Consider the following 15,193-nt stretch of genomic DNA (forward strand, 5'->3'; position numbering starts at 1 on the left):
TGAATCTGTTTCTTTTTTAGACTGTATCAATCTAATGTAGCCCAGGATGGCCTTGACTCAGAGTTCTGTTTCTTAAGTGTTGGGAAAGGTGAGTGACAACACTGCCTGTCCTCTCTGGCTAACTAGTGGCTATCTGCACACACTGATTCTCAGGCAAGCTTTATTGTCATGGAAGAAACAAAATATCACCACAGTCAATGAATCTATAGATCTTTACTCTCAGCAATGAGTTGTCCCATTCAGTGTCTAGGCACTACAGAGAAGTGGGCAGAGTTTTCCTAATTATTTCATATTTCCTGATGCTATCTCCAGTGACAGGGATTTTAAATTACAGCTTCCACACATTCATTTCACTGTGGTCAGCTGTCTGTGTTAAATTTAGACAGAGTTATTGATGAATCTTTTAGGTTAAAATATTTAATTACATTCTCTATGATGAAAATGTCTTTGATGCTAACATATATTTGCTGTGTTCAAAATTCAGTACTTTGAAGTTGCAAGTGAATTATGAGAAAAGAAACAAATGTCCAACACCCAGTTTGGGGGAAAATTTCTAAGGCAGCCACAGGTCAAAGGTTTGCCCCAATGGCATCTTTGGAATCATAGAGATAGTCCTTTACCTCCCAGCTAGCTCCATCAGGGAGGTGCTGAGATCACGGTGGAGAGAAAGAAGGGGATACATGTGAAGAATTAGGTATGTATGTGTAACTCCAGAAAGGTTTGTATTATGAAGAATACTTAGGTAATTATTTTCAAAATATCTAATATTATTTTTCCCAACACAAAAAAGAAAAGGTTAGTACTCGTGTGTTTTCCCTCTTGTTTTCCCATCCAGTCATGCAGATTTAGCAGTGTTGCTGTGGACTTGTACAGAGGGGTGTTTTATGTATGGTTCTTTCCATGTTTATTATAACCATGACGCCTGCTAAGTGTTGCTCTGATACCTACTTCCCTGTGCAGTTACTAGTATACAAGCATTGCTTGTCTTTGAGTAAATTTTCCCTTTTATCTTGTTTATTAATGGATTTACTCATGCGTTTGTGTCTACTAAGAAACACCCATTTCTTAAAGGAGTACTCCTTTGTCATCATTATATACTGTGATGCTTAAATTATCCCATAACATGCCCGTGGGAGTACATTCAAGTGGACCTGCTCTTCATTTGTTATCTGTCTAGAATTCTGGATTATCTGACCACCCCTGGGAAGAAAGCCAAAAGCAAATGCTTCTTGTCAGTGATACTTTGTGTCCTCTGTCTATCAATGTCAGGTCTCTTCTATGAGAAGGACAGCAGGACTGCAGAGAGAACACGCAGAATGTTGACAAGAAGCTGACATGAGCCCTTGTTTCCAGTATGTGATTCATCATTGCCACCAATGTCAGTGTGTGTGTGTGTGTGTGTGTGTGTGTGATGTGTTCATGGCTGTGTATAAAGGGTCTGTGAAATGAACAAAGAAGAGGAAGATGTCACTGCACATCTTTGACTTGACTGGATGCAGACAGACTACTCCATCCTTATATTCAGTACAGTAGAGTGACAAGATCATGTGGGACTCACCAGGTCAGTCATTTCCTTTTCTCTTCCCATCTGTGTGACCAGCAGCTGGTCTGTGATGCCTTGTAGGAACACACCCTGTTGAGCAGGTCGCAGCAAACAGCAGCACACTGTGAAACAATGGCATTCATAGTCTCCCCAGATGACTGAACCCTGTAGGGGTCCCTTTAAATGACCAGGACTGAAATGGAAGCAACCCCCATCAGACCATTTCCCCGAATGGGCCATGCATGACTGCATCACATTTGGAGGGATTGCTTATTAAAATGGTAGAAATCTGGGTCCACAACAGACACTGAATCATGCTTATTAAAATGGTAGATATCTGGGTCCACAGCAGACACTGAATCAATACCTGTGATGTGGGGTGTGGCATAGCCACTTCTTTCTGATGGCTGTCCATGTTAAAACGTATTGCTAGTGTGTTTGATATTCTGTCTTCCAGGATATGAAGTCACAGACTGCTTAAGTCCATGCCATGTTCTCTTGTTACTGCCTTAAATACCACTGTGTTGCATGGCATATCAAATAGACAAATCAATTCCTTCGTGTACATTTATCCAGATATTCACATACTGGCCTCTTTTGTGAACACCTTGTTCCTGCACTGTGAAGACTAGCACGGGTCCTTGTATATCGTGTTAGATAGGTAAACTGTCAGGAAGCAGAAGAAATCAGTAATCACAGCAATTCCGTGTAATACTGGCGCTTTAAAGATCATAAAGGGGACAGGAAATAGTTGTGATGGGGATTGTCGTATGTGATGTTACCCCCAAAGGTTTCAGAAGTTAGCATGTGATCTGAGTCCTGAATGGCAAATAGAAGCAAGACCATGCACAAACCAAGTTGTGGGCGTGCTTGCTTCCATGGAGAACAGTGGATCTAAGAGCAGAGAACAAGGCTAGTTGCCAGAACCTTGAAGACAACGTGGACACTGCTTGGGGATAGGACAGAAAGGAAAATGTTGTCATTGTCAGCTGTGTATGACATTTGGATTATATGATCTGTGTGGAAGGTGAGTTATGGAATTGTCATGATATGTTTCCTTTTGGTAGAAGGTGACTTGGCACTGCACAGAGAAAGGCCTGGGGAGGGCGGGATGAGGTAGTGTGTGGAGACAGTGGAGATGGTTCCGAAGACAGGGGAGGGATGGAGGTATGAAAGAGGGATGAAACCATGCTGCAGTGATCAGCAGGAGAGCTGCCCTGTGCAGCCTTGTCTGGGAGAGGGCAGATAGCACCTGGATGCGCTGTGCATTTTCCTTGTGGAGACGTTGCTCTAACATCTCTGGATTTGTCTGACCACATGGAGACACGGTGCTTCCATTTACTGACATCAGTTATTCCACGTGTATTGACACAGGATAGTTTGAATACCCAATATAGTCATTGTAAAACTTATCAATTTGATAACGAGTTGCTGATGAATAATTTTCAGATGTAAAGTTTTCTAAGTACAGCTAACTGTAGCATAATTTCCAAAAGAATAAGAATCTAACATTTGTCTCATAAAAAGTGAACCCAAAATTCAGTTTATTTTTGAAAATGGCTGTTCTACAGCATGTACTGCTCTTGGCAGGTTTACAGATGAAGGAAGTGAGTAGGTTTTAGGCAGAGTTGAAGTGAAATCAGTCTCTAAATTCTGCAGCAACTGCTTGTCCCTATTCTTTCTCCAGAAGAAGACTGCCTTTAGAAATGCGTATTTTTGACAGCTGGGCACGGAGCAAACATTCACAAGACAGAGGCAGTTGGATGTCTGAGTTCAAGGCCAGCCTGTAATTCCAATTGCATATATCAACATTAGTCTGTCACACATGCAGGAACTTGTGACTGGTATTTAAAGCAGGTATTATCACTAAAGACCCACAAATTAGCACATGAGCAGTGTGATGCTCTCAATTCACAGAGTGGGAAGCACAGCTCAGAGCAGAGGGTCTCACTCTGTTTTCTCCTCACAGAAATTCCCAGCCTGTGTTTGGAGAATGGGTCCAGGACATCCTGGCTCAGGGAACCAAAGTTGCTGGGGCTAGGAAGGTCCCACATCTCTCTGACTCTAGAAAAGTGGTTCAACCTGTGACTTGACCCCTTCAGCAAACGTCTATCTCCAAAACTATTTCCATTGTGATTCTTACCTGTAACAACTTTACAGCGATGATGAAGCAACAGAAATAATTTTCTGGTTGGGATCACCACGCATGAGGGACTGTATTAAGAGTCACGTCACAGCATAGGAAGGCTGAGAACCATTGCTGTACAGACATCCAAACGCAGAATCCGGCTTCTCAGATATCTCTGGGATCCCTTCATCATTGTCCCCATACTCCTAGAGAGGCACAGCCCCACATCAGGACACATACACTCACATCTCCGTGCAAGGGAAATCCTGTTCTTCTTTCTCCGTCATTTCTATTTCCACACACTATGCTATATTTCCAAATTTTCTTTTTTTATGTCTTCAGCACTGAGCTTAAGGATGTGTCTGATTCTTTGACCAACCTTTTTCCTGTTTTGTGATTCTTCTGCAGGGTCTGGGTCATTGGCTGTGCACACACATCCACAGACAGTACAACAACAGCCTTTAGTCCCTTGTTGCTGACCTTTGGGAAGCTGGTCATGTAAGGTAGGTTTGCTGGCAGGAGACTTGCTCTCGGGAACAGGATGTCCTTGCCAGAGGCTGGACTCTAGGATGCTACAGCACTTAGATCTGCCCAGCATCTGACGGCCCGGTCCCAAGCTCTTCACAAATGTGGTGGGAGCACATTTGGGGATTTTTAAAAGTGGTCCCTAGACACTGCTATTGCTCCCCTGGCTGTGCACACATTCCCAGCTATATTCTTGATTTCTCTGGTAGCTGTTCAATGAGAATGCTATACCATGAAAAGAAATCACTGGTGAATTTAAAAAGCCACAGTATGGGGACTGGCGACATAGCTCTCGTGGCAGAATGATTGCCTAGAATGGAAATTGCTCTGTGTTCTTTGACCCTCTCGGCATGTTCACCCTCACCTGTAATACCAGCACTCAAGGCGTAGAGGGAGGAGGAAAGAGACAAGAGAGTCATTACTGTTTATGAGAGTATGGCTCCCAGCCCCCATGGCAGATAGCTCACAACTGCCTTTAACTCTAGCCCCATCAGGAGTCAATGCCTCTGCCAATCATGTGCATACCACAGACAGACAGACAGACATAATTAAAAGTATAACTAAAATCTAAACAAGAAAAAAAAAAGAAGCATCAACTCCAGGTCATTGACCAAGGGGAAAGCACAGTGGAATTTAAAATATGAACATTATAAAGGCTAACGGAATCTAACAGTCTACAGTCTGGCAGGGGAGATGACTCAGTGGTTCAGAGTGCATTCTATTGTTGCTGAGGATCCAAGGTAGTTTCCAGCATCCATTTCCAACATCCTTGAAGGACCATACCTCAGCTCCAGGAAGGTATGACCTCTCCTGAACATTGGAGGCACAGGAATTCATGTGTACATACACATAGGAATATACACAACGTAATTATTATTAAGTTATGTACATTTTAAAATTATGTACAAATTAAAATAATTGTTGTGAAACAATGAAGAAAAATGGTCAAATGCCAGGCAGTAATGAGAACAGTTTTCATCAGCGTTAGGTGGCAAATGCGTGCACTTCCAGCTATTTGAACACTGGGGTTACACGATCGATCATTAGTGCTAAAAAGTTTCAGAACATCCTGAATAGCATAGAGGCCCTAACTAACAATGAAAACCAAACAAAAACTTAAAATATCTCGTCAATGCTAAATTTCCTAAAATAGCAATCTTAGAATTCATGTTTTTTCAAGAGATGTGGATCATTATAAAATAAATTTTTGCAGGGAAATCAATGATAAAATTACTTATTTCTTGGGAATTCAACAATATACATGTAGAAATGGAATGAAAATGTTACTGGGCCGAGAAGAAAACAGTAGCATTAAGAATGTGTTTACATTAAAATGAATACTTGAGCTGGGGCAGTGTGGTAAGTTGGGAGGACCAGCAGAACTCTGAAGGCTGAGGGAGGAAGGGGAAGAGTCCCAGGCTGGGCTGGGCTGCTCTGAGACTGTGCACAAAACACACAAAATAGTTAGCAGGACTATTATCATTCCATTCACTGTGGGAAAGTTTCAGCTTAGTTCTGTCATGGGAAACCATCCTCTTTTCACTGGATGCGAGGCAGAGCCCTGTGTGTCCCTGGCAGACACATTAAAGATTACCATCCCCTAAATGGGGAAGTGACTTCCTCACCACCACATACAGCAAGGCGCACAGAAAATGGCGGCTGGCACTCTACTCAGATAGCTCACTCTCTGGAGATTTCCCTGCAGACAGCCCTGTGCCTTAGGGGTAGGAATAAGCCCAGCGAAAGACACAGATTTCCTTATGGTAGTATATGTGCTTTCCTGTGGTGTTTGAAATTTCGTATCCAGGAAGGAAAGTACTTTAAAGTGTAAACTGAGAAAAATGCTTGTGCTCGGGTGGTAAAAGTGGGGCTGGGGAGACAGCTAAATCAATAAATTGCTGGCCTTGTGGGCATGAGGCCCTGAGTGTCATTCACAGAGAGCATCATCAAGAAAATGAAGTTAAACTACAGCAGGAAAAGTAGTAGGTGTGGTGGGAGATGCTTGTGTGTGAAGGTGGAGGCAAGCCTATTCCTGGAGTGTGCTGCCCAGCCAACCCAGCCTGCCTTGCGTGTTCCAGGCCAGTGAGAAAACTTGTCTAAGAAAAACTTCAGGGGGATGGCGCCTGAGGTACAACACCGGAGGCTGTCTTCTGTCCCCTGACCACATGCATGTATGCATACAATTGCAGAAGCACACACATGCACACGGGCACACAACCACACACTGGATAAACGATATTTATACCTTCTGTACTTTAGAAGTAATCATTGTGTTCCGTTTCTGGGCAATGAAGTAGATGGACAAATGGAATCTATTCTCATGCTCTGTGCATGCCTGTGTGCATATGTGTGTGTGTGTTTGCACACAGAGCTCCACCATCTCTATCTAATGAGGCTGCTTTATCTTAGCCTTAGACTGGGATTGGTCTCCAATCTCGGGTTTACATTTGATATACCTAAAATGTCAAGGTTTATGTGCCAGGAAAATATACTGAAGTGAAAAAACACTGCTTTATCTCCAGAGGTAAGGTCCCTTCAAGTCCAGGTCACAGGCAATGTTCCCTCCCACCCAAACATAGACGCCACTGGGCCCAAGACTCTCACTGATGTAGTCCCCATTATGGCCAGGAGGTGGCATTCAAACTACATGCCTACATTTATTTTCTTCAAAAGGGCTGATGTTTTATGGAATACAATGCGTTTTCAGTGTGTTTGGAAAGCTGGCACACATATAGAGCAGTTCCATTTATGGATTGCAGCAACTGTAGTGCTCCACAACTCACTTCATCCTCCCTGAGTGTAAAGTGGGCAGTGCACACGGGATACAGAGTGGTGCTCTGTAGAGAATATGAATGTGGTGGTCACCTTGAATCCCCTGACTCTGGAATGGATGGATTTCCTAGACATTCCATCTCCTCTCCAGGAGGCTGTGGTACAGTCCCCAGATCGCTGCCTGCCAGGCAAGTTGTATCCTGATCAGTCACTGCAATTGTGTTGCACCATGCCTGCTGGGGACTTCCAAGAGCAACCTGGTGTTTGTGGTGTGGTTGCCAAGTATGTTTCCATGGTGTTTGTGGTGTGGTTGCCATGTACTTTTCTATGAATATGGTCTGCATATGGTTTAGATGTAATATGTATTCACCCTTACGATGTAGAACGAACTTGGGGTCCCTTCTCTATTGCAGGAAGATCTCCAAAGTATTTCCTTTACCTCACCGTCATTTTGGAGCCACTAATTTGATATTGAAATAGAAATTATCCCCTGTGCCCTACAAGAAGAGATAACACAGAAGAAAAGAGGCAGGAACTGCAAGTCCCTTGACAGCCACAGGACATTGACTGAGCTACTGTTCTATTGCTGGGAAAAGGCGCTGTGCTGAACGGAATTTACAGAACAAAGCATTGAATTGGGAGCTTGCTTTCAGTGTCAGAGGGTTAGTCCAGTACCATCACTGTGGGCAGCATGGCAGCTGGCAGCCTGGCAGGGTACTGAAGCAGTAAATGAGAGTTTACATCCTGATCAAAGGCAGGAGGCAGAGGTCTTTTGAGTCATCAGAACTCACACCCAGTGACACGCCTTGTCCAAAAAGGACACACATCCTAATCTTTCTTAAATTATTCACCATTGAAACTTTAACCATAGGAGCTTACGGGGACCATCCTCATTCAAACTACCACTGTCATGTAAGGGATTTCCTCTGCCCCATCAGCAGCTGCAGAGGGAGAATTGGGGCTGGTTGAATACTCATAAGTGCATTGACTAGAATCTGTTCCAAGATGTCAGTCATTAATACAAGAGACTACTGTGGGACATTTGGGCAGAGCAGGAGGCCATTCCAGTTACTTGTCTGAAATACTGTGCTCTTCAGAAGACAGTAGTCCCCTTTTGGCCCTCTTCATGGACAAACCTGTGTATACTAAAACTGTAAAGACCTTGAGCACACAGGAATTTATGAAACAACATCTGTCTTGGTCACTGTTCTATTGCTGTGAAGAGACACCATGAGCAAGGCCACTCTTATCAAAGAAAGCATTCACGTGCCTTGCTTATAGTTTCTGAGGTTGGTCTGTTACCATCACGGCAGGGAGCATGGTGGCACACAGGCAGACATGGTGTTGGAGAAGTAGCTGAGAGTTCTATTACCTGATCCACAGGGAGAGAGAGGCTGACACTGGGCCTGACATGGAATTTTGAAATTCAAAGCCCACCCCCAGTGGCACACTTCCTCCAATGATGCCACTTCTACTCCAACAAGGACACCACATCATCTAAGCCTTCTCAAAGAGTGCCCCTCCCTGGAGACGAAGCATTCAGATACATGAGCCTATGGGGACCATTCTTATTCAAACCTCCACACCACCTCCAGACTCCAAGAGATTTGAGCTCTGTGTTTGCCAGGCGCATATCCCTGGGATGGTCTATGCTGTAAAGCTTCCCTTTTATCCCACATTGATGCTTCCCCAATTTTCTGCAAAGAGGATGTGGGAAATTTCTCTCTTTTTTTAGCATAAGGTGACCTTCTCCCAACTTTGTGCTCTTATAGGGGTAGCATGAACACAACTTGGCCAGTAAGGTTTCCCTTCCAATTCTGCAGTTGCTTCTAAGATACAGTCTGAGTCATTATACCAGGATATCAGATGTGCACATAGCTAGAGTTTTGTGGAACTCATCAATTTCTCAGACATGCACAGACAGGTATTCTCTTCGGGTGCTTAGCTGACTTGGGGCAAATGAAAACATCGTGCAACTTACTAAAATGGGAAACTCAGAGATTTGAATTGTCAAGATGCTTGAAGAAGCAGGCCCAGTGGTAAAAGGAAGTGTCCTTTAGTCATTTCTTGTGAGTGGGCACAAATATCCACAGGGGAATTTCCTTTTATAAGAAGCAGCTATAGAATGAGATGGTGGCGCATGCAGACAGGATACCTACCACCATAATAAATTCCTAATTCACTGATGTAAGTTAACTATGTACGCCACCGTTGGGAAGCTGGAGAGATAGATGGTCCATGGCGAGAAAAATAATCTGTTAAAATTGGAGGCAGGTGGCCAGGCGGTGGTGGCGCACACCTTTAATCCCAACACTCGGGAGGTAGAGGCAGGTGGATCTCTGTGAGCTCAAGGCCAGCCTGGTCTACAAGAGCTAGTTCCAGGAGGGCTCCAAAACTACAGAGACACCCTGTCTCAACCCCACCCTCCAGTGGAGGCAGGTAACATCTGATGATTCATGTCAGAATGGCAGGATCACAAGCCGTCTAGACAGTTGGTCTATAGCCATGAGAACTGGGGCGGCTGTCGGGGATTCAAGGATCCATGCATTCGGGGTAACAGAAAAATCAGTAGGCTCTGGTTGGTGGCATCTTCTGGACATAATAGGAAAGCTTTTGAGAAATTACATTTCCAGTGATTATCTCTCAAATGAGCCGAGGGATTTTTACAGAATTGCAATCCTTCACATACTATATGGTACATAGAAGGACCTAACCCTAACCCTAACCTTAACCCTTGGGGAGCTGAGGCAGTAGATGGTTCATTGGTTAGGAGCGATACTTGCTTCCCCAGAGGACCTGAGTTCAAATCCCAGCACCAATGACAGGAAGCTCAAACCATGTGCAACTCCAGCCTCCGGGATCCAACACTGCTGGACACTGACATTCACATACATAGCCCTCCTCCCCAGGATTAAAGTAAATCTAAAGGCAAAGACAACCAATGAAAATTGGGAAAAGTTTTTCCCTGTCCTGTTATATTTTGAGGAAAAGTTTTGTTTCTGTTCATTAACAACAACAAAAAAGCATTTAAAAAACTTTAAAAGATGCCATTTCATGGTGATAAAATAATCTGTTAAAAATGGAGTCAGGAGACATCTCCTGATCCATGTAGGAACAGCAGGACTGTTTCCTATCACATACCCCAATCCAGAGCCCCTGCACATACAAACTCACTATCTCTATTACGCTCCCACATGACTGGCGGGGATTTTCCACTGTAAACATAGTGAGGCCTGCTACCACATAGCTCAGGGAAGTACATGATTTCCAGAGCTTTCTGACATTTTTTAGAGGGCTGGACTCCAAGCACGCCTGTCACCTGGTGTGGAAGGAATACTGAAGGTTCCTCCCACGTTTTCCCCCTGTTTTTTCTTAATCTCATCTGCTGCTTCCTCTTGTGGAGGTTGTGTGGCAAGAGAGGCTGCTCATCTCAGCAACTGGGAGGACCAGACTCTTCCCATTTCTGCGGCCACCTGGACACTTACCTCACCCTGCAAGAGCAGGGATGGAAGGAACATTGTGAAACACCGCCTCAGGGTCAGGGTTCCCGAAGGAAAGGCTCTAGGGAAACTGGGAACATGGTCACCTCTGCCCTGAGCAGTGTGGACAGCGGGAGAAGAGGGACTGCTTCCTTAAGCAGTAGAAAAATTCATAGCTTTAACAAGAATTTATTGTATATATTTATTGTGCTGGGATGTAGTGTGTTCAAGATCAGAGGACAATTTACAGGAGTTGGCTCTTTTCTTCCACCAAGTAGCTTCCAGGCCTCAAACTCGTTGGGCTGGGCTGTAAGCACCTTTGCCTGGTGAGCCAACAGATGGGCCAAGAATTCCACAGTCTTGGTTCTTCCGTGTGCATGTACCAACCCTGCCATAAAAGAATGCATGTATGTTTCCAATTGGACAAAATATGCAAGTCACACAATTTTAGTAGATGTTGTCTATATTCTTCTAGTGTTAGAAAGTAGAATTGCTTTTTATTTTCTCTAATTTCCATGTGTGTGCAATAGTTTACATTCATGCCCCAACATATGTCTTGGGGTAATTCTGGACTTCATACTCTAGAAGGGAAAGCTTAATGACTAAGATGTCTCTATGCTACACCCATTTAAATGGAAAATGTGACAGAAGAAAAGCCCATACATTGCTGGAGGAGAAATTCCATGTACTCCCTATGTAGAAAAACTAGGCAGTGTTGACCAACAGTCAGATGTGAAGCTTCCACAGCTACCGCAGTCCCAGGTACTAAGGAGAGAGTCAGACATGATGTACACACGAGAGAACATGCACAAGAATGGTCCCACAGCACAGCTACACATGTCCAAGTGATCCCAGATGACCTGACCCCAGAAACCTCAGAAATCCTCTCTGGAATGGAAAGTTGCAGTCTGTATATTAATCTACGTGTTCTTTGGTAGCTACGTACACGCTAACACTCAGTTGTATTGCATAATTGTCTAACCATCCCCAGATGTCGGGATCTTAAGGGCACTGAACTCCCTGAGTTCTCTGAGTGAGTGGTCCCCCACACTGCCCTCTGATGCCCCAACCTTGCCTATAGGGAAACTCCATAGTTGCCTTGAAGTCCTGCAACTCTCATTTTGATCACCAGATGGCGCGCCTGGCTCTATATTCTAAAGGCTAGTTTTCACTGAATAAATTAATATTTTTAATGAAAGAAAAAAATACTTCTCAAAATAGGTAACAAAATAATAAGTACCAATATGCCATGATTCTCTTTGTGTATTGTGAATTATACAAGATTGAGTGAAGGTACACACACAAACACACACACACATATACACACACATATATTTCTTCAGCCATGTCATCAATTTATTTCTGTGAATTAGTAGTTTATTGTGTGCCAGGCATCATCATTCTAACCCCACACTTACATGTCTCACACAATTCCTTTTTCCCACTTTTGATCGGCTCAAGTGGATTACCATGGAAACCATTTAAAGAGACTGCCTTAAACTGCCTGGTCCACAAAGAAAAACATGTGCTGCCTTGGAAACCAAGGAAAATTTGGCCCAACCTTCCCATAGTGATAGCTATCAGGCCCCACCCTGCTCCTGGCTATATCGTCCTTACCGAGGGGAGGGAGGATAAACCTTGTGTGGTGTCTGTCTTGGAAGTTATCCTGGGTGCGGAGTAGATTTTTTTCTGATTCTGCTTCTATTTGATAGTGCAGTTAACATGTATGGATGATCTATAAGAAAGCAATTTGTTTAAGGAGAACATTGAGGTTACACTAAGCACGTGACTTCCCTTTCCCACACCGTGGGCCTAGAACCAGACCCACAGGACTCAGAGAGGAAAAGGAACCACGTCTTCAAAGACAAACACAGGCAGAGGGTCTAGTCTGAGCATGTAACTCCCCTGATTTTAGGAAATGCTCACCGCAGGTTTCTCACATAGCAGTCACCTCCTCTCAGCTCTCCCCATCGGTAATCTGGGAGCAAAGAGACACTCTTCTCCATTGCTGGAGAGAATGCAACTGTTCTCCAAGTCTATGGATGGATCTTATGCTAGTGAAAACCACAAGCGTGCATTCTGGGACCAGGGGTCTTTCTTCTAAGGATTCATCCCAAAGAACACGGAATGAGACACAAAAACTCTGACAGAGCAACAATGTAGAACACCAAAAGCAGAACTATAAAAATCGTCTGTGGGAAGGAAAGAGGGACAGCATGATCTCAGGTGTATCTATGACCCAAATGATGAGGTACGCATGTGCTTAGCCAGGTATGATGGTATGCATCTGTGATGCCAACAGGCTGATGGTAAAGACAAGAGAATAGTCGTTTTGAGGCTATCCGGACCTACATAGTGAGCTCAAGTTTTACCTGACTTATATACTGAGATTCTATCTCAAAACAAACAAAATAATTTTTAAGAAGGCAACATGAAGTTCATGATTATAATTATAGAGTGATCTCCAGGATATATTGTGAATACACAACACAAGGTGAAGAAATGAGGCCAGGGTTAACTGCCTAATGTTTTCCTCAGTTACATGTGGCACATGGAGGTTAATAAATTATATAACCCTATTTAAAATAAATAAAGTCAGCTTTAACAAACGATATTTAACCATACTTATAAATGTCACCCTCAGCACTGCTCAGATTTCCAGTGGCCAACAGCCACAGACAGCTAGTGCTTCCTGGGCTGGGCAGTGCAGACCCAGAGCATTTTCATCAATTCAGAAAGGTGCATTGGGAACAGAGAGTGCACACCTTTATTGTGAGTGGGAGAATTGATAAAATATGTATGCTTGTGCTTTGAAACACTGGATAGTTGAGCGCCCCCCAAGAAAAGAAAATGATCTCCTATAGAGTGCCCTGGAAGAAACCAGGACAGAGGCTGACATTTATGCTCTCGAAGATGCAGAAGTACTCATTCCATGCACTGATTCCAATCAACTACTTATCACCAACAACTCCATTGCTCAGACTGAGTCCACTAAAAACACTGCCCCCTCAAAGATGCCTGGGGAAAATGGCTGATTCCAGATTTGGGGCCAGGAATGCAACAGAAAAGTGCACAGTGACCTATCGCATCAGGAAGAATTTGGAAAAGACTAAGAAGTCCGTGTTAAAATGGAGATCTTCACTTGAGTGCAGCAAGTCAGACTTATCAGGGAGATGTGGAATATTTTCTCTTACAGACTGAATTAAAGACCAGACGTGATAGTAGTAGCCAAACCTACTATTTTATAATATATATGAATTTAATTGGAGTTACCTGACGAAAGGGATGATGCTTCTCCCAGAAGCCATGGATTATTAAAAAGCCCAGTGCCAAGTGTGGAACACCCCCTCCAGCTGTTGGTCAGGGCTGTTCCAGTGATCCCCCAAAACAATACAGGTATTGTTTTGATCTTGATTCCTATTGTCATTGCTCTTGATTCCTATTGCTTAAAACACCACACACGTTGGCCACAGGGTATGGAGAAATCAAGTTGACACTGACCAGAAACCTTCCTTCCTACTACCTAGTTTTCCTATTACCAGAAGATACTACCAGGCTATTGAGGGGAGGAAAGTTGTCAATGTTCTTATTCCTCTGTGAACTACAATAATGGCCAACATGGCAAGATATACCCATGGGTCAACAGTGGCATGAATATCACAGAGGTAACCAAGTAACTTTATGTTTCAATTTAAGGCCCACTCCACAGGAGGAAACACTTCCCTAGTACTATAAATCTCATCATGATCCCATGGTTTGCGAGTTCAGATGTCCCAGAGGTGAAACTACTACCACTCACACCACCACCACCACCACCACCATCACCATCACCACTAACACCATCACCACCACTAACACCACCACCACCACCACCACCACCACCACCACCACCACCATCACCACCATCACTACCATCACCACCACCACTAACACCATCACCACCACTAACACCATCAAAACCACTAACACCACCACAACCACCACCATCACCACCACCACCACTAACACCACCACCATTACCACCACCACCACCATTACCACAACCACCATCACCACCACCACCATCACCACCACCGTTACCATCACCACCACTACCACAATCACCACCACCACCATTACCACTACCACCACCACCACCACCATAATCACCACCACCACCACCACCACTAACACCACCACCAAAATTACCACCACCACCACCACCACCATCACCACCACCACCATCATTACCACAACCATCACCACCATCACCACAATCAATACCACCACCACCACCACCACCACCACCACCACCATCATCACCATCACCACCATCACCACCACCACCACCACCACCACCACCACCATCACCACCATCACCACCATCACCACCACCATCACCACCACCACCAATACCACCACCACTATCACTACTACTACCTTTACCACTAGTGCCATTACTACTACTCCTCTGGGAGGTGAACGTTGTATGACACTTCCAGGTGTCACTAAGGTGAGCAAGTATTGCTGCAGAGATGAGAGAAGCTTCTTCATCAACTGATGTGTGTCATTAAATCACCAAGTTTCACGATAAGGGTCATTGGGTTTCCAAACCATCCAGGGAATGACTCAAAAGCACAAGAAACAACTGATATCAGAAAACAGCACCACTATGTGGACATGGAGCCAGAAAAGCCCAGGAATTTTTGCCCCGCCTCTTCCCGATAAGCCCCATGCACAGTCACTGCCCTGCCAACAGCAGCCATG

Source organism: Microtus oregoni, unplaced genomic scaffold (genome assembly GCF_018167655.1).
Source record: "Microtus oregoni isolate MIOR12 unplaced genomic scaffold, Mior012 000050F_ref0000143, whole genome shotgun sequence".
NCBI lineage: Eukaryota > Metazoa > Chordata > Mammalia > Rodentia > Cricetidae > Microtus > Microtus oregoni.